At 38.3% G+C, this 19,223-nt stretch overlaps 1 protein-coding gene across 3 annotated transcripts in view; it reads left to right on the top strand.

Moving 5' to 3' along the window:
* ARHGAP42 (Rho GTPase activating protein 42) overlaps positions 1-19,223 on the top strand; it is a 258,913-nt gene that overhangs the window by 19,720 nt on the left and 219,970 nt on the right. The window contains exon 1 of one of the 3 annotated variants that reach the window (XM_058545358.1): positions 8,199-8,280. The exons of 1 other annotated variant lie outside the window; for it this stretch is intronic. The gene's annotated coding sequence lies outside the window, so the exon portion shown is untranslated. Of the gene's footprint in view, positions 1-8,198; positions 8,281-8,307; positions 8,828-19,223 lie in introns of those variants that run through there. One more of the 3 variants, XM_058545357.1, reaches the window with a different exon arrangement.

Here is a 19,223-nt window from a genome sequence, read left to right as displayed (position 1 = left end):
GACAGCCAGCACTCTAACATTGGAGATGGTTCTTGGGCCTGATGAAGAGGTAGTAAACATCAGTTAGAGAAGAGAAGAGATACCTGGCTAGGCTTCTCAAATTCTTTTTTCCTGATAAGGTTGAACTACAGCAGACAGACCTAAAGAATTCTTATTTATCTTTGGCTTTGGATCCCCAATTAATTAACCCTCATGCAATCTGTTAACTCTTGTCTTCAATTGCGGAATAGGGAAACTAACTTTCTTCTTTCTGTCCTTAGATGTGCAGGGCTGGGATAAGACTTAAAACATGGTGGAACTAATAATCTGCCTTTGAGGGGACTCCCCCTCTCCCTTCCATTTCCTGTTCTACTTAACTTGCTGCTTGGGAACATGTTTATCTGAAGATGTTAACAAGAAGAAGCAGTGCAGTTCCTTATGGCTCTAGGTTTATGTTCATTCTGATTTATTGGATAATCACCTTCTTATTTTCGCTACTACTGGCCATATTAAAAAGTTTTTTTTTTTCCTATACTTTTTTAAAAACCCATAATTGAAAGGGATAGCAGAATACCAACACAAGGAAAGCTAAATATCAGTAGGATTTACCTAGTTATCTACCAGGAAAAATACAACTATACCAGGGGTTGGGGATCTTATAAGAGTCAGGAAGCAGTGATTCCTGTTCTTGAGAAGCTTACAAACTGAACAGAACATAGATATGTGAAAAGAACTAAGGTGGATGGTTTTAGGCGGGTGAGAGGTCACTAGAGGAATTGCAGTCAGCATATCTTGGAGAGTGATGTCCACAAATTGGACTAGTGTGGGAAGAGAGTCTAGCAGAACAGGACACTATGGGCAAAAGCAGTGAAGGAGAAATGAATTATCCAATGACAGGGCTGACAAATTGATTTCTTGTATTAACTAAAGCAGTTAACAAATGAGAAATGAGAAGAGAACTGCGAAATGGGTACTATGAATGTCTTTGGAAGGTAGCCTAAACTTATACAGTCTGCTAGATGTAAGCTTCATGGGGACCTGTGCTTATCCTGTATTTTGATTCACTGTGGTTTCTGTCTCTTGAATTGTGCTGGGTCCGTGGGTGGTGTGAAGCCATTCTATGTTGAATATGGGCATGGCCAGCAATGCAGTACATACCACCGTGTGTATTTTAAAACCTGTTTGTTAAAATCCGTTTGTGGTTGATTGAAAAGGATGTTTTTAAACTTAGATAATTAAGAGACCAGAATTTAATTATATATAAGAAAATGAAAAAAGTTAGTGGATTCTGGGTCGAAGAAATGCTGTCGGTAATTAATGAAGATAATGAAATTGAGTACTTAACTCAAGAAATAAACCAATAGAAGTTTTCTAGTTAGTGAATTTACCGATTGTTGACCTCTGAAGCATCAGTTCTTTCTCTTGACTTTCTCATGTCTGTTATATGAAATAGAACTGTAATTTAACGGTTTCATATCCTTTGGGGTTAAAGCGTTTCATTAGGAGGAAGATAATATTGTTAGAAAGTGACCTGAGTTTCATCTTAAAAATGCACCAAAAAATAGAGATTTAGCAAACAGTTTTATTTTGTTGGAAGGTAGATCTGCGAAAAAGAAGGAAGTTACTTGAAAAAAAATTTTTTTTTGCTAAGATAAGTCTTGTGAGAAATTTCAGGAAGGATAAGAAAGCCCCCCCACCCTTTTTTAACTGTCTTAAGGTTATTTTGAGAATGAATGTGTTGAGTGGAGCAAAAAGAAATATTAAATAAGCAAAGAGAGCAAGACAGTGGATATTGGTGCAGAGCCCCTGAACTGAAGGAGGGCCAGAGAGGAAAATTGCAGGATGAGCTCTTGAGGTACTTAAAGCTACAGAATTAAATATTCATGGGGGATTTCAGCAGCATAGACATCTGTTGAATAACAAGTATCACTGAACATTTATTATCTCAGGATGATTCTGGGTTATGTAGAGGACAAGTTCAAAAAAGGAAACCATAGAGAAGCAGTCCTGGTTTTGTTTCATGCAAGTAGGGAAGCAAAAACAATTCGAGCTTAATGTGGATTTAGTATTTACTCTTTACATGAACTACCCTGGCACTCAAATTCACTCACGTAAGATATTAAATATTGAAATGTTGTAATGGTTTTCACTGTGGATTGTGATCCTGGAGGTTTCTTGAAATCAATTTAGTGGGTTGAACAAGTATTAGGAAAAAATAGAATAAGATAGCACAGTATATTGAATATATTAAAGGGAAATATTGTTTAATGAAATTTGCTTCTGTTTTATAAGTACACATGAATGAATAGATAATGTTGGATTGTAAAATGTAGTTCTTACTGTGAGTCATGGTCAAAAATGTAAAAAAAATCACAATATTTTTACAAAAAATGTAAAAAAAATTGAGGTACACTATATCATGAGTTAAGTTGTGGCTGTCTAGCATGTATGTGATGAAACCTGATTAAGTTTTCTTTTGGAAGAAAAGTGGGCAGATGCATTGGGGAAAAGAAATTCTCTGATGCCACAGAAACATTTTGAGGTCACAGAGTTCTTGGCAAGTGGCACATCCCATGAGTTCTGTGAGGCTCTTCAAAGCAGATTCTGGTCAACTCCACTGTAATAGCTCTTGAAAGTGGTCATAGCCACTGTATCTAGCAACTGACATCAAAGGCAAGAAAGAGAATTTAACTGGTTCTTGGAAGCAGATATTTTCTGTGCAAACTCCTGTACTTCTGAAAGGAACCGTGTCTTTTTCTTTCGTTCTACTGAGAATATTTCTGAATTTTGGAGGAGCATAGTGTGGTCGTTAGAAAAAGGAGGATTTACCTAAGTGAACAAGTTTGAAACAGAGAGCAAAAGGTCATCCTGTCAGGTTTGCAGATGATAATAAATTAGACAAAGTTTCAAACATATCAAGAGTAGAAAAATTAAAGTTACATATAGGTAGGATATTTAAAAATGAATTTCAAAGAGGAAAATAAACATGAGTCTCTATAAAATAAGAATTTGATAAAACTGGCATCATCTACTATATTGTGCACAGTAATTTCTCACTTAGGGATAATGCTTATATGTTGAATGCACAGATTATCAAAAAAATGTGAACTAATAGTGAATCCTACACTGAGTAAACTCTCATGTAAATTAGTTTCTTGTGCGAATAATGACTCAGTATGTTATTTAACATAGCTGATTTAAATGTGCATTACATTTAATAGATCCCATGTTACTTAAAGCTTTAAATTATTATTTAATGAATGATGTTTTTGATGGAGAAAGGGGAAGTTTTGATGCTTCACTACACGTTTTTATTTATGTGACTTATTGAATATAGTGATTCCTTAATAGATTGAAAGGACTATACATCTTTCAAAGAAAACCGATATTAATGAAAAAGTATTGGAAAAACCCTTGGACTAATTGAAAAACTAAGAATAAGTACTTGGTGCTGGATAAACTTAAAAAATGTTAGGGCACAGCTAAGTGAACTCAGATATCTTGCTTCCTAACCTAGTTCTCTGTCTACCACTAGGAATTGTCCTTTTCTTTTTGCTGAAATAGAGGCCATATTATTGAATATTATCAGAAAACAATTGCGTATTCATGATAGTTTCAAGTTAGTCAGGTCTGGAGTTTATTGCAGATTAAGGTTATGACTGCAGGATGTATCCACTTCGAACTCAGTTGGAAGTTTCGGCCATGATAATTATTTAACATCAGTCTCCATGGCAACGAGGAGAAAAAGTCTAGGCAAACAAACAGATGGATTCAGAAGAATTTAAGTGATCACGTCCAGTAGGAGCTAGCAGCTGGCCTTCTCTGGGTGGCTTATTAGCATTTTCCCTAGCTTGTGCGTCTGCCTGTGCTCCCCACAGCAGGCTGGAGGTCAGATCTCTGCTGCAAACATAGCCATCTGCCTCCAGGTTCTGGTATACACTCGCAGGGAGCCTCACCCGTATCTCTGCGCCTCTCTCTCCTCTCCTTCTGCATTCTCCTCTTTTATTCTGTCTGCACGAGTGCGCAGGCTCAGAATAACAGATGGTAAAACTGGCAGCAAAGGGACATCTCGGCTATACCAACTCTGCCTGTCATTCAGATATTGCACATCCTAAGTCTGTTATTTTACAAGAAGAAAAATGAAGCCATCTCTCATATTCACAGAGACAGGTGCTTGAAAAGAGAAAGTGAAGCAGAGAAAGCATATCAGCAAAGCTATTGTTTACTTCTGTATCCCAGGCACTATTCTAGGCTGTAGTTTCACCGATAGCCTTGCCCCCTGTGATGAATTTGGCTGGTGCAGTTCCTGCTCGTGGCTGAGTCATCGCGCTGGTTGGCCTGGCACTGTAGTCAGCATTTATAGCCTTGGAACCATTGTTGCTATGGAGCAAGATCATTGTTCCTCATCTGTCTCTCTTGAGGGAAGTGGTCTCCATGCTCTGGTTGCCTTGGGCTCTACAGTATGGTTTTCCTAAATTGGAATCTGCTGGTGCTGGGAACCTATCCGAGAGGTCACACTATGGTTGCCTTCCATGTCGTAAGATGACCTGGTGTATGTGAGACTGGGAAATCGAAACAAATCACACCCTTAATTCAGTTCACCAGCCTTTTACTGAGTGCCCAGAAACTAGATGATCTGAAAAAATTAAATGGATTATTTTGCTTAAGACCTAAAGTGAATGGAAGGTTTAGGTTGGCCTTAAGGGATTCCACATTTAAATTGTTTCTGTGTAATGATTGTTAATAATTTTGGAAAAAATTTGCAAGATAAATCATACAAATGACCGTTCTGATGGTGGGAATGTAGTTATTTTTGGTTTCTTTCCCATCCTCCTCTAATGTTTCAGTATTATTTATGTAATAATAGTAACAGTTTTTAATAATAACGGAACTAATTTTGTTCTCATGGGGAAAAAAGCCCAAAATGAAAATTCCAGATTTGTAAAAGCAAAACATGCCTGAATTCTTGATCTTGAAGAATCTTTCTAAAATCATACAAAAAAACCCCCAAAAAACTTAAAGTGAGGACTTTTTATGTTAATTTTATCTGTTTTCTTTGAGGTAACATTGTTTATTTTTTGAAAAGCCTAGTATTGATATCTAATATTCATTGAGAACATAATGCTTTTAATAATTTAAAATATAAATATGAATGGTCTTCTAACTAGGATTTTATTAAAAATTTTTAGTAATTTTACCATAGATGTTTTAAACATACCCCAAAATGGAGCAGATATTATAGTCAACCACCATATATTTATCATTCAGATTCTATTCAGATTTTTTAAAAAAACTATTTAAAAAAATTGTGAGTTCCCATATTACTCCCCCTTCCCTGACATACACACACATATGCATTTTCCCTATTAATAACATCTTGTGTTAGTGTGGTAGATTTGTTAGAATGAATGAACTGATATTGATATTATTACCTAAAGTCTGTAGTTTACATTAGAGTTCACTCTTTATGTTGTATGGTTTTAAGGGTTTTGACAAATGTATAAGGTCATTTATCCACCGTTATATTATCAGGCAGAATAGTTTCATAGCCCTGAAATATACCCTATGTTATCACCTAAAAACCTTCCCCCTAAACCCCTGGCAACCACTGATCTTTTTACTTGCCTCTATAGTTTTGCCTTTTCCAGAATGTTATATGTAGCCTTTTTAGATTGGCTTCTTTCACTTACCAATATGCATTTTAGGTTCTTCCATGTTTTGTCATGGCTTGATAGCTCATTTCTTTTATTGCTGAATAATATGTCATAGTATGAATGTACTGCAGTTTGTTTATCCATTCACCTACCTAAGGATATCTTGGTTACTTCTAAGTTTTGGCAGTTATGAATAAAGCTGCTGTAAACACCCATGTGCAGGTTTTTGTGTGGACATAAGTTTTCAGCTCCTTTGTTAAATACCAAGGAGTATGATTGCTGGATCGTACGGTAAGAGTATGCTTAGTTATGTAAGAAGTTGCTGAACTGTATTCCAAAGGGAGTGTACCACTTTGCATTCCCACCCATAATGAATGAGTGTTTCTGTTGCTTCATGGCCTCTCCAGCATCTGGTGGTGTCAGTGTTTGAGATTTTGGCCATTCTAATAGGTATTTAGTGGTATCTCGTAGTTGTTGTAATTTGCAGTTTTCTGTGACATATGATGTGGAGCTTCTTTTCATGTGCTTGTCATCTGTATATCTTCTTTGGTGAGATGTCTGTTAAGGTCTTCGGTGCATTTTTTAACCGGGTTGTTTATTATCTTATTGTTGAATTTTAAGAGTTCTTTGTGTATTTTAGATACAAGTCCTTTATCAGATATGTGTTTTGCAAATATTTTCTCCCACTCTGTGGCTTAGCTTTTCATTCTTCTAATAGTGTCTTTCACAGATCAGAATTTCACAGATCAGAGTTGCTTTCAGTGTTGGATGTTTTATCTAAAACATCATTGCCAAAGCCAAGGTCATCTACATTTTCTTTATTGGCTAGTTCCTTTTTTTTTCATTTGTAGATGAAATCTTGTCTGTGTATTGTTTATACTGCTTTTCTTCCACATAACAATATAGTATCCAAAGAGATATAGTGGAAATACCGTAAAGGTGGGACCTCTTCTTGTCCATTTCATTACTTACCCTGAGTGTGTTATTGAGAGGGACCATGTGATGAAATGCAGTCTTCAAATGTGCACTAGTTTTTGCTACTTCAAAAATTTTTTGCCAGTGTTTCACTTTTGAATGTATTCTATGTGTAAATGCATATCTACTGCTTATTTAGCATATATCCCAGTGAATATTATAGATTTAAATAGTTCTCCTTAGACTATTATATGCATGTTTTATTTTCAAAACAATGTAAAAGTATGCCATTGAGTCCTCCATTATAAAGTATAAGCAGAAGTGTGACATATAAATGAGTGGGAGACATCAAGTCAAATATGTGAGTGCCAGCTGCTTGTGGTGGTGTGAGATTAATTAAAGTAAAAATGAAAAGTTAAGGCACAATAGACAAGTTGAGTAAGCATAAATAGAAAAATAATGGATGTCATTGTCCAGATTTAATTGCTAGGTTAGAGAAGTAGTCAGAGCTATGAATCGAGCAGGTGGATAGATCACTTTGGGGTCCTGGAGTGGACTGTGAAGGCAGGCAGCAGAGCTGGTCCTTCTAGACAAATCCAAGAGGCCCTACGTCAGGGAAACTCACCACAGGATCAAAGTGCTAACAATTGACTGACTTCCCTTCCCCAAGTTTCCTAAACAGTTTGTTTAAATTCTGGACCAAAAGATTGTTTTTATTATTGATGATTTAATAGAATAGTTAACTGCAGGCTGAGTTAAGGGATAAAAATTAAAAGGTTCTTACATTATAGATTAAAGTGATGTACTCTGGAGCAAAGAGGAGATCGTAGAGTAGTGAGCGAGCTTTCTGGTTCTGCCCACTTTAGAAAGTATCCCCCGAGCCTGACGGTTAAGGCAAGGGAATTAGAATACAACCCATCTAAGTTTGGATCCTGCCTCTGTTCTCTATTAAATGTGGAGATATCGATGATGCTGATGGGTGAGGATGATTGAGTGAGATGATGCAAGTAATTAAGTCACTGTTTGTCACATAGCAAGTACTCCTTAAATGGTCACTACTATTCAATAATAGTAATAAAACCCAAATTTAGCTGTGTGCCACAATTGTTTTGGATAAAAGATACCTTTTCTGTGCATTTTTAATGAATGTAAGCTAATAAGTGCGATGGCAGTTACTGTTTTGTTTAGAACTACCATGTAATGCAAATGAAAAAAGGACCAAAAGTTTTTTACTCTTAAGGAAAATGAAGTTTATTTGCAAAAGAAAGCAATGTTATTTGGGGAGCTCTATTTCTATATCTGTAATTTACATGGAACTTTACCAAAACCTCATTATAGAACCTCACCAGGGAAGCCCTGTGTATTTCAGCTCCTTCAGTGGATAATTGAGCTGCTGCCATCCTGCTTTGTTGTGGAGATGATTGGAATTACTTTCTCCTTAACTGGCTGAACTCAACTAGGTGAACTTCTTGTGGTGCTTTTGTTTAGGATTATATCTGTACCAGCTGGGGGCTTCATTTGGCATTCCTTTGACCTTGCTCAATTTGAAATCATCATTCCAACTGGGAGGTGACGTGATCCTAGGAGGGGCTGAAAGTTGAGGAATGCTGCAAGATTGTTTTGTCAATTTAGGGGAATGACTTAAGTGCATGTTGGTTATAATTCCTCTGCTCCTCACAGGGATCAGTGAGAATGAGTTCCTGCCTGCTGTCATATGTTTGAAGAGCCAGAGGTGAAAGAAAGGAAGGCTATGAGGAAATGATTATTGTTTTATTCAGAAAAGTTTTTCTTTGTGGTTTTCTAATAAATAGTTTGATTTGAAACAGTTTTGTGCAGCAACCTGGAAAATCATCATTAACATTTATTGCACAGAATGATATATGCTAGTAATTGCTAAAATATACATTGCTTAGTTGATAAATTTTGTTCCCTTCTAAGAAGAAAGACATAGCGCGTGTTGATACCTCTATCAACAAGCCTGCTAGGATTGAGACTCCTTAATCATGTAGTTGGCTGTTGAAAAGAAAAGGCTACACCTGCATCCCACCTGCAATAGTGGTGGGGGTGGAGCAACCCATATTGGGTGGTGGTTGGGAAGAGAAGTTGAGGCCCATGGATAAAAATTCCAGAGTTTTCAGGTTTAGCTGTGGACTCAGTAACTAGAAGGGCTTCCGTTGAGAGGGATAAGGATGACTTAGAAGAAAGACAGTGACATTGAAGAATATAGCATTGCCTTCTCAAGTTCAAGACTTCTAGGGCCTTCTGGTTTACTCTCTCAGGTATGTTTCCGTTTCTCCTTTTCCCCTCTAAGGGAGTAGTTGTCTATTGTAGCACTTACACTGTGCATTGCAATTATTTACTTTTCTGTTTTCCTCTCTAAGCTCCATGGGAGTAGAAAACTGTCTTTAGCATGAAGCAGTGTGTTTGGCACATAGCAGGTCTCGATAAATTTTGAATAAGTGAAATTATATGAGCAACTTTCTTTGCTCTATATTTTTTTCTACCTCCAGTAATGGAGTCAGAAAATAAAGTGGAGTTTCTCTTGATTAGTCAAACCATTTAATTGTTCACCAACCTTAACAAAAAATACAGACCTGTATTTATTTAATTAATATAGCAGCTAAAAGATGTCTGTTAACTTTTGGATGACATAATAAATTTACTGAGTAGGTATAATCCCTGAATCTTGGCATTCAATAAATGTTAGTGATTATTAATATATATTCATTAATAGATATAGATTTCACGTGGCAAAAGGAAACCTGTATATCAAAAAGCTGAAAACTAAAGCATAAGAAAATCCTGGATATTACCAGTTGAGGAGATTGTGCTTGAAGGGGAGGAAGACTGTCCTCTACCCACTCTGGGTCCTTTCTGGCTGGGCTACAAATTAAATTGACATGAAATGCAATAGCAGGAGAAAATCAAACAAAGCTTTATAACATGTATACATGGGAGAGACCACTGGGTAACTTGACAAGATGGCAGAGGTTCTCATCTTAAATACTATCCTCAGTTAAAGAAAAGGAGGATGTTGGGGGTGGGGGGAGTCAGCTATGGGAGATTACCAGAAAGCACAGTAAACAAGAGTATGCAGATTTAAGTCCTTACCTTCCTCACTGATAAGAGTTTCTAGAGATAAGGTCATCCCCCCTTCTTCCTGGTACAGAGAGGGAGAAACTTTTACAAATGGAGATTTCCCTTATAAATGTAAATGTCTCTTACAAAGGCTAACTTCTCCTTTTATTGGGAATGGGCTTAGCAAGGACCTTCTCAGTCTATCCAAACCCAGAGTTAAATTCTTTTAGGCAGCTAGTGTCTGTGTGTGGGGGGGTGTCAAAGCTTTTTCAGAGAAAAAAAATCAAGGTAAAGAGACATATTTTGAGGTGGCCAATTCTGATCTCCCACATGCTGCTGTCGTGAATTTGGCCTGGTTTTAGAGAATATGCCAAATGCCTGTGTAGTAAGGGGAAGAATTAGACTGAAGAGTTTACATTTCCAGTCTGAGAAGATATTCTGCCATGCTTTGTCATCATCATCTAGACAGGCTTCATGTTAGTTTATTCATCACTGACGGGAAACAAAATGTCCATGTATCTAAATTTTATAAATATATGAAGCTAACTTTCAAAAGTAGGAATTTTAAAAACATTTCTGAAATGGATTACTTGCATCCGTGTTATGTAAAGCAGAGTCTACTGAGTATATAGAGTCTCTTTTCTCCATGACTGATGTGAGCATCATGAACATCATGAGACACTGTTTTACGCCGATATGCAGCTGAGGTCTCAGGAAGCACATTACTGGGGACTCTGGATCCTGAGCTTCAGAGCCCGCTATGGTTCTTTTGTCCAATTGCTTATTCTTTCCTTTTCTTTTTGTCTGGAGTCATCTCTCTTGCCAGGTATGCCTTGGGCTGACCCTCTCCCACTGCAGAAAAAAGTGCCATTTTAGCTTTTTATTGACTAATAATCCACAGGTAAAGAGGTATTTTACAGAGAAATGCCAGGAGTTTTTTCAAATGGTATTTTATTGAGGTTTACTTTTCTACCTCGTCTCATTATACAATGAGTAGAGGTAGCTTTTACCCCCCTCTTTGTGAAAATTGTATTTATTAATCATTATTAACATTTGTTAAATATCAAGGCTCAGGGTTTATAAAGGCTATAAAGTCCCTCATTAGTAAGTTTGTCATCTAAATTTCAAATAAGATTAATTTGACCAAACACACAAGGTGGTAGTTTTCTGCTTAGGGGGGGGGTCTGATGAACTGTGGATTGTGTAGCTACATTTTCCACCTGGACATCATGGTTTCCTTCATCAAGTACACAGCAGGAAGAGAAGCTCCAACCATGTCATGGGTTTGCTCTCTACCAGTACATCTTTCTGCTGAGCTTCAGCAGCTGAATTCGCTTTAGGAGAAAATCTGCTATCTTGCATTTGACCTCAGAGGTACGCATGGCTATTAAACCTTGTGTATTAATGCTGTCTGGGTGTGTGGGTGAGTGCCGGGATATGCTCTGACCAAGAATGGCCTCCTTAGGCTGGAATTTAATTACAGCTGGAAAGCGCGTGCTGCTTTCTTACCAGGAGATTTTAAGAAACGCTGAATGTACACGTCAAAGCTGGAATACCTTCCCTCTTAAGGACTATCAGAATGGCGTATGTGTTTGATTAAGCCTCATGCAAATACTGACTTAGGCCATATCAAATAAATCAGAAAATTTGACTTGCATTTTTTTCCTTGAAATGGGTTGCTTAAATAAGTTTGTTTTGACTCTTTTTTTTTTTTTCTGTATCGTTTTGTGCAAGCTTTCGATGTTTTTTCACCTTTCAATAAAATCACTTTTTTATAACCTTTAAAATAATGAATGATGCTTTGGTGCCTTATGGTATAATCTAGATTTACCTCTTTGTGTTTTTTTAAAGATTTGGAGTCAAGACTGTAAAGAATTTTATTCTGGGCCGGCCTGTGGCTTAGCGGTTAAGGGCGAGCGCTCTGCTACTGGCGGCCCCGGTTCGGCTCCCGGGCGCGCACGGACACATCGCTTCTCCCGCCATGCTGAGGTCGCGTCCCACATACAGCAACTAGAAGGATGTGCAACTATGACATACAACTATCTACTGGGGTTTTGGGGGGGGGAAAAAGAGAATTTTATTCTGGCGATTGTAAATAAGTGGGCAGATCTTTTCATTTTGCTGGATGTCCAGCTCTTGTCAATGGGAGGTGCCGTTTTTGATAAATAGGTTCTTGAACTTGGTGAGACTGACTTTTATGGGCCACTCTGGGGGCCCTGGGAGCAGGGATGGGTGGGAGTTGTCTGTTTGGGCCACTGAATTCATTGGGCTGGCTATCGCTGAGTCTCTATACTGCTGGTGAGAAGAGATTCTTCATGTAGCCAGCTGCCCAATTCAATGAACAGTTATGTGAATGCCTGGTTCTATTTAGTGAATATTGTGCTTCCATCAGATCTTTGTTCACAAGTTGCTTTCTCAGAGAGACCTTCCCTTTCCATCTTAAAGAAAGTTGAATAGCTTCCTTGTCCCTTTTCCTCATACAGCACTTATAGCACTTACCACCATCTAACACACTATGCATTTTATTTCATAGTCTCTTTCCACTAGAAGCTAAGTTCCGTGAGGGCAGGGAGTTTTACCTCTTGTTTACTGCTGAATCCCAATAGCTAGGACAGTGCTCAATAAATGTTGAATGAATGATGATTGAATAGCTGTCACTGGTTAGAAGCAGGTGAAGTCTATAGTCTATATATATCTATAGTCTAATCTCAGGTAGGCACAAACAGCCATATCTGGCTGGGAGAATTCCTTCTCTAGGTCCTCAGTTACAGTGACCAACTTCTTGGGTGAGAGTCTTTCTCTAGAGCAGATGCTAGGACATTCTTGGGACAAGATCAGCTCAAGCAGGCAGAACCTCTGAAGTGGAGGCAGACCAGGAGGCTCTAGATGTGGAGAGCTGAGCCCGTGGCGTAGGGAGTGTTTGATGCCTTATTCATTTAAGGGCTAGGAGCTGATATTCCTCTGCAAATCAAACTGTTACCTTAAGCAGCAATGATACCAATGGAAAAATGATCTCTAATCCTTTTTATGTTACTTAGCCAGCCCTCAAGTCTTGAGAGAGAATTCATATACTCATTATCTAACATCAAGATGTTGATTCACTTTGTTATGTTAATTAGCCATCCTCAAAATATTAAGTCAGATTAACTTATTCACGTACTTCATATGACTCATAATGAGGTATTTAAAATATATCACCACAAATCCAGTGTTACATTTAGGCATGTGAAACCTGGGATTTAGCATGCACCCAATTTATGCAAACCAAGTGTAAAAATAGTGATTAAGAGCCCTGATTCTGGAGTTCAACTGCTGGATTCAGATTTAGGTGCAGACTCTCACTAGCTGGGTGACTTATGGCAAGTTACTTAATATATCCAAGCCTCAGCTTCCTTATCTATGAAATGGAGTAAAAGTACTTAACTCATAGGATTGTCATGAGGATTGTGTAAGATTTCTTATAGAGCCCTTGGCAAAGTGCTTACATATAGTAAGTACTCAGTAAGTGTTAGCTTAAATTTATTCACTTGTCAAAGATATTTTTTAGTGTCTATAATGCTGGTAAGAAGTGCAGTTAAGAAGGAAAAAGACTTGTAAATTCGCATTCTGAGTACATACTTGGGTTATGAATAGATTGCTGAGTGGGATCCCATAGACTGAGAACAAAATTCTTAAGAGATCAAGCTCTCCTTGTATGTTTATTTTTTATTTATTTATGTATTTATTTTGTGTGTGAGGAAGATCAGCCCTGAGCTAACATCCATGCCAATCCTCCTCTTTTTGCTGAGGAAGACCAGCCCTGAGCTAACATCTATTGCCAATCCTCCTCCTTTTTTTCCCTTTTTCTCCCCAAAGCCCCAGTAGATAGTTCTATGTCATAGTTGCACATCCTTCTAGTTGCTGTATGTGGGACGTGGCCTCAGCATGGCCGGAGAAGTGGTACGTTGGTGCGCGCCTGGGATCCAAACCCAGGCTGCCAGTAGTGGAGCGCGCACACTTAACCACTAAGCCACGGGGCCGGCCCCTCTCCCTGTATGTTTAAAATGAACTTTATTTACACAAATTAGATGCACACAATGGCTTCCAGAAAACTTACAGTAAAGAAACTATTCCAACAAAAGCAAAGGTTTTAGGGTTGTTCTTTCTTTAAATGATCCTTGTCGTTACACCGAAGGATTAATGCAATCTCGAGTGCTTACTTAGCTATCTGATTTTAACCTCCTGTTGAGACTAGGAAGAGGGTAAATAGGGAAAACATAGAGCTGCATTTTCTGGTTTTAAAGTAGCAGGCCTGACTACATTTGAAGGTCATGACAGATGCGGGTATAATTTTTGTCTGTCTCCCCTCCCCGGCCTCTCCTCCCTCTGTTCTCCTAACCCCGGCCCTTTGTGTGTGTGCCTGCGCCTCTCTCTCTTTCCTCTGTGTGTGTCTCTTTCTTTCTCCCTCCTCTGTGTGTGTGTGTGTGTCTCTCTCTCTTTCTCCCTCCTATGTTTGTGTGTCTCTCTCTCTCTGTGTCACACACACACTTGATCAAGGTAGTATTTATTTTTAAAACCTATCAAATTCCATGAGTTTTTTGCACTATCATGTAAGTGTAATGACTATTCTGTAAATATTAGCTGGATTATACAGTAGAGTTTTTTTCAATAGGGTAATGCTTGAGAACAAAGAAATTACAAGTTGACACCTCAATTTTCAATATTTAAAATCATCACTGAGGCCAATTTCATGAACACTAAACTCATGGAGAGTAGTGCGGTCTGTGGGGTTGTCTTAAGAGTCTAGCATTAGTCCTCAAGTAAGGTCTATTTTTAAAAACATAATTGTAAATATTACATCCTGTTCAGTTTTGTAAGAATATTGACCATGATTGGAGTATCCTACACAATTTTTTGCATGCTGTAAACAAAAAAGCTTAAATTTCGGAGAGAGATTTATCAAATCTTGTTCAAAGAAGATAAAAGTTTTCCTAATAGTGGAGACATAAAATTGTCTACTAAAATGTGTTTCATTGATTCAACAAATTCTTGTTATATATCCTGCCATAACTGGACCAATGGGTAAAATGTACTTTTGCTTTAATTATCTCTCTCCCTCTCTCTATCTCTGTCTTTTCTGCTGGTTTTATTTGGAAGAAATGTTCAGAAAATGGTTGACCCCAAATTCTTCAAAAAAAGAGATAAATTGCATAACATGATGTCAACTTGGTGCCAGTGAAAGGTAGTGTGTTTCCTAGAGTCTTGCTACTCAAAGTGTGGTCTGTGGACCAGCAGCACCTACATCGCCTGGTAGCTTCCACTTAATGTACTGAGCTCATCAGGATCTGCTGCAGGCCTGCAGAATCAGAATCTGCATTTAAGATACCCTAGATGATCCAAATGCACGTTCAAGTTGGAGAAGCACTTAGACTGTATGAGTGTGGGCAGGACAGTTACTAGTTCTCAAGCAGGTGTGCAGTACAAAACGGTAGTTTAATTTTGCGTACTTTTGATGGATCTGTGAAACATGGATATCATATAATTACTTTTGGTTTTTCTCACACACGTGTTTCTGCCATAATGAGATATGTACTCCTGAAAAAGCTTACCTTCTTCAGATATTGTACACACACACACACACACACACACACACACACACGAATATCAGGACTTACTGGGAATAAATAGGGTTAAGGGCAGATAATTAAAAACCTCTGCAACTTTAACTAGAGCATCAAGAAAAAGAAAAAGTTCTGATAAAAATACTAGCAGAGTTAAAACTACACTAGCATTTGTACCCAGCACAAGTAGATCCCATGTAGTTTTGACTCAGGGATTCTTGCTTTCTTCAAAAATCTGCTCCATGGTGTGTTGAGTGCTTTAATTTTTTTGTTTTTAATCTAAACACTTAGAATCTGCATGTGCAGCTTCACCAAAGAGCTTAACACTGTGGAAAGTGGAGTGGATATTGAACCCAGTAATCAGCCACTACTTATGCTAAACGAAAGCTCTTTAGGATTTTTACCTTCTTTAAAGTCTTTATATATAGGTAAGACACTCTTTAACTGTGAAAAGGCTTGTCCCCAATGACTTCAAATGTCAGTGTGTTGGGGAAAAAATCACACTTGAACACATGTGACTTTCGTGTTATACCCTATCTACTAATCATCATGACTAAATTCACATTGCAGAAAGACATTGTAGCAGAATAGACTGAAGTTTTCAGTTTTCTAATCTTCGCAGATTTCCAAGTGTGCTGTGAAACCAAAGATAGCAAGTTTCATTTAATGTATTCAGTTCATCAGTATAAAGAGGGAGTTGGGTCACAGTGATGAAAGATACAGAAGTGAAATTGAAATGCACATGAAAGACAGTGTGAAATAGCTTTAAGAAAAAGCCACTGGATGTGAAACTTTCCTCCTGACCCCTTCGGGGTCTATATCTTCACTGAGGTGAAGAGTTAGACCTGACAAAACAATCTCTAATTTCCCATCTTGCTCTGATTTTCTCTTACAAATATTTTTTATGACTCCTGTCAGTTTGTGTGTTTGGAGTTTAATGCTAAGCCAATGCCAGATCAAATGAATTCCTGCTCCTTCTCCTACTTAGTCTCTCTTAGTGAGTGGAATCCCCCCTCTTGTCTCTGGCCTCTTTCTTAAGAGGCTTGCTAAGTTGTAGAAGAGGAAATGCCAAAAATGACTCTAATAGCAAAGTCACTTTACGTCATTTTCTCTCTCGTTGCTTAATTGGGGAGTAATCTGCATGAATTCTAGTCTTACAGGGGCTTTTAAGAGTTAGAAATGTGCAAGAACTGGGTAGAGGTCAGAGGAATGGGTAAAGGTCAGTGATACAACAATATTTTACTTATACCATGTAAGTGTTTTGTATACTATTGAGTGGCTGTCTTTGTTTATATAGGTGACGTGGAAAGGCCATACATACAGCGTTCAGAAATCAAAAAAGTAAAGGAAAACAATAGGAAGGAAAGGTTAGTTTTCAGAGCTGGGACATGTTTTTCTAAAAAGTCATGGCTCAACTGTTTTCTATTGGGAACCATGCACTGGGAGAGGACATACTGCAATCAACCCAAGGTTTGTTTTTTTTTGAAATGTGAAGCCTCGGTGGATTTGAGCAAGGATAGGGATAGAGAACTCACCATTTTGTGGAGCTCTGTGAGCTTTTTTCATCTTCTACTTCTCCATTTTCCACAGTAGCCTCATAATTTCTTTCTTGTGGATCCATGCCGGGGCTTCCCGATTATTGCTTGAGGATGGCTCTGGTGAGAGAGAAAACTCAGTGGAAATCCCCTTGAGCTGCCTTCCTGGAATAAACCTGGGTTGAGAAATCACGGGGCTGTGGGCATACAGATAATGCCTGGTAGACAAATCATGGAGTTGCTGCCACCATCTTATCAAATGTGATAAACTGGGACTGGATCGTAGAGACGGGGTCGTGGCCTGGAAGGTATCTGTGTGTCTGTATGTACGTATGTGCGTGTTTTATCTGAAAACTGTTTTTTCTCTCTCTCAGTTGATTAAAAAAAAAAACCCAAAGAACAAAACTCTGGTAGCACCTTTTGTAGGAAACAGAATGATTTTGAAACACTTAGACCTGTAGAGTACGGATTAATTTCTCTAAAAGGATATTGATGTTTTATTGTTATAACAAGCTAAGCAATTTGTCTTTTTTGAGTAAAAAATGTTATGTCAATTTGCCATACATAAACAATTTATTTTCTGTCAGAAAAGCAAAAAGGGACAAGAGAAACACACTTATTCTGATTTTCCCCCTACCTTTGATCAAGCCTTTACTCATAACTTCCTGACTCCAGGAAGCACCAGAGATAGACTTGCAAGTTCAGTAACACTTTGAGGAAGCACTCAGCCAAATCCGGAAATTGGGACACACCACGAAACAGCTGAACCAGTGTAGTCATTGAGTCAGTGGCTTAGGAAAAGAAGATAAAAAGGAACAGGGAGCTATTCTATATAGTAAAAGGGACTTAGACGTAAGTGAATGCAGTGAGTAAATTTTGCTAGGATCATTATTTGTAAATAAGCAGAAAAATTTTAAAGGTAACTGGGGAAATGTGGATGTAGATGAGCTTTTGATATTAAAGAATTATTGTTAATTTTGTTACATAACTGTAAGGATATTATCATTTGTAAGAATGTCTCCCCCCTTCCTCCCTCACCCCCCCAGATGCATAAAAATGAGGCAAGTCCTTTAATCTCTCTCAGGGTCTGTGTCTACATCTACGAAATGAAGATGATGATTGTGGAGGATTTTGTAGGGTTGATGTGGAGATAGAATGAGATAGCATTAGCACAGAGTCTGGCCAGGGATTGTTATGTTTTATTATTATTGCTATCACTATTACTATTACTATATGAGTTTCATGTATCATTTCAATTCTAACGCTATTTTATCCTTTAAAACTTGTGTTTCCCTTTGTTTTTCTGTTGGTGATTGTATTGGTGTCCTGTCAGTCAACGTTGACAGTTATCCTAGGTGGTCTGCTCCACTAGGCATAGACATCTTGGCCCATCTTGGCGTTGCTCACCATTTACTCTCAGCACTGAGTTCTATACCGGGCCCAGTGTCTGCCCTAAGTAGATGTTTAATTATTTGTTAAATGAATTAACTCTACTCTCTGTAAAAGTTACAGCAGAAAAATTATTCTTTATTGAAATACTTTTTTTTTTTTAATTTTTATTTATTTATTTCCCCCAAAGCCCCAGTAGATAGTTGTATGTCATAGTTGCACATCCCTCTAGTTGCTGTATGTGGGACGGGCCTCAGCATGGCGGGAGAAGCGGTCGGTCGGTGCGCGCCTGGGATCCGAACCCGGGCCGCCAGCAGCAGAGCGCGCGCACTTACCCGCTAAGCCACGGGGCTGGCCCTGAAATACTTTTTATTGGTACTAAAGGGTTAGCAGACTTCCAGCCTGCTGGGAGAGGATGTAAAAGGAGTACATCCTCTAGCACTGTGGTGGACACTAGTGTCTGGGTTCTCATGCTGTTGTTTCAGTCACTCGTTACCCACAATCAGGCCCCTTCTTCCTCTTTCTCAGAAGGTACTCATGTGGCCATTTCTTTCTCATCAGATTGTAACCTTTTTATAAGGTGAGAAAGAAATCATATTAGGATCCCTTATAATGTTTTGCACATAGTAGGCAGTTGCTAGATGTCAAAAGTGAAGACTCTTATTTTTGTACTTGAGATGTTTTGGATATTTTGATGTGTGGGGAAGTTGGGAGAATATTTGGTGTAAGAAATGATTTTTTTTATTCTTTTTTTTTTTTTTTGTGAGGAAGATTAGCCCTGAGCTAACATCTGATGCAAATCCTCCTCTTTTTGCTGAGGAAGATTGGCCCTGAGCTAACATCTGTGCCCGTCTTCCTCTACTTTATATGGGACGCCGCCACAGCATGGCTTGACAAGTGGTGCGTTGGTCCACACCCGCAATCCGAACCTATTACCCCGGGCCGCTGAAGTGGAGCACGTGAACTTAAGTGCTACGCCACCCGGCTGGCCCAAGAGATGATTTCTTTTAAAGAAATTAGAAAAACAGTTGTAGATATATTGTGGAATCCTGTAATTTATAGCTGTCAAATAT

The sequence above is a fragment of the Diceros bicornis genome, chromosome 7, assembly GCF_020826845.1.
Source record: "Diceros bicornis minor isolate mBicDic1 chromosome 7, mDicBic1.mat.cur, whole genome shotgun sequence".
Taxonomy (NCBI): domain Eukaryota; kingdom Metazoa; phylum Chordata; class Mammalia; order Perissodactyla; family Rhinocerotidae; genus Diceros; species Diceros bicornis.
This window is presented reverse-complemented; position numbering and strand designations above follow the sequence as displayed.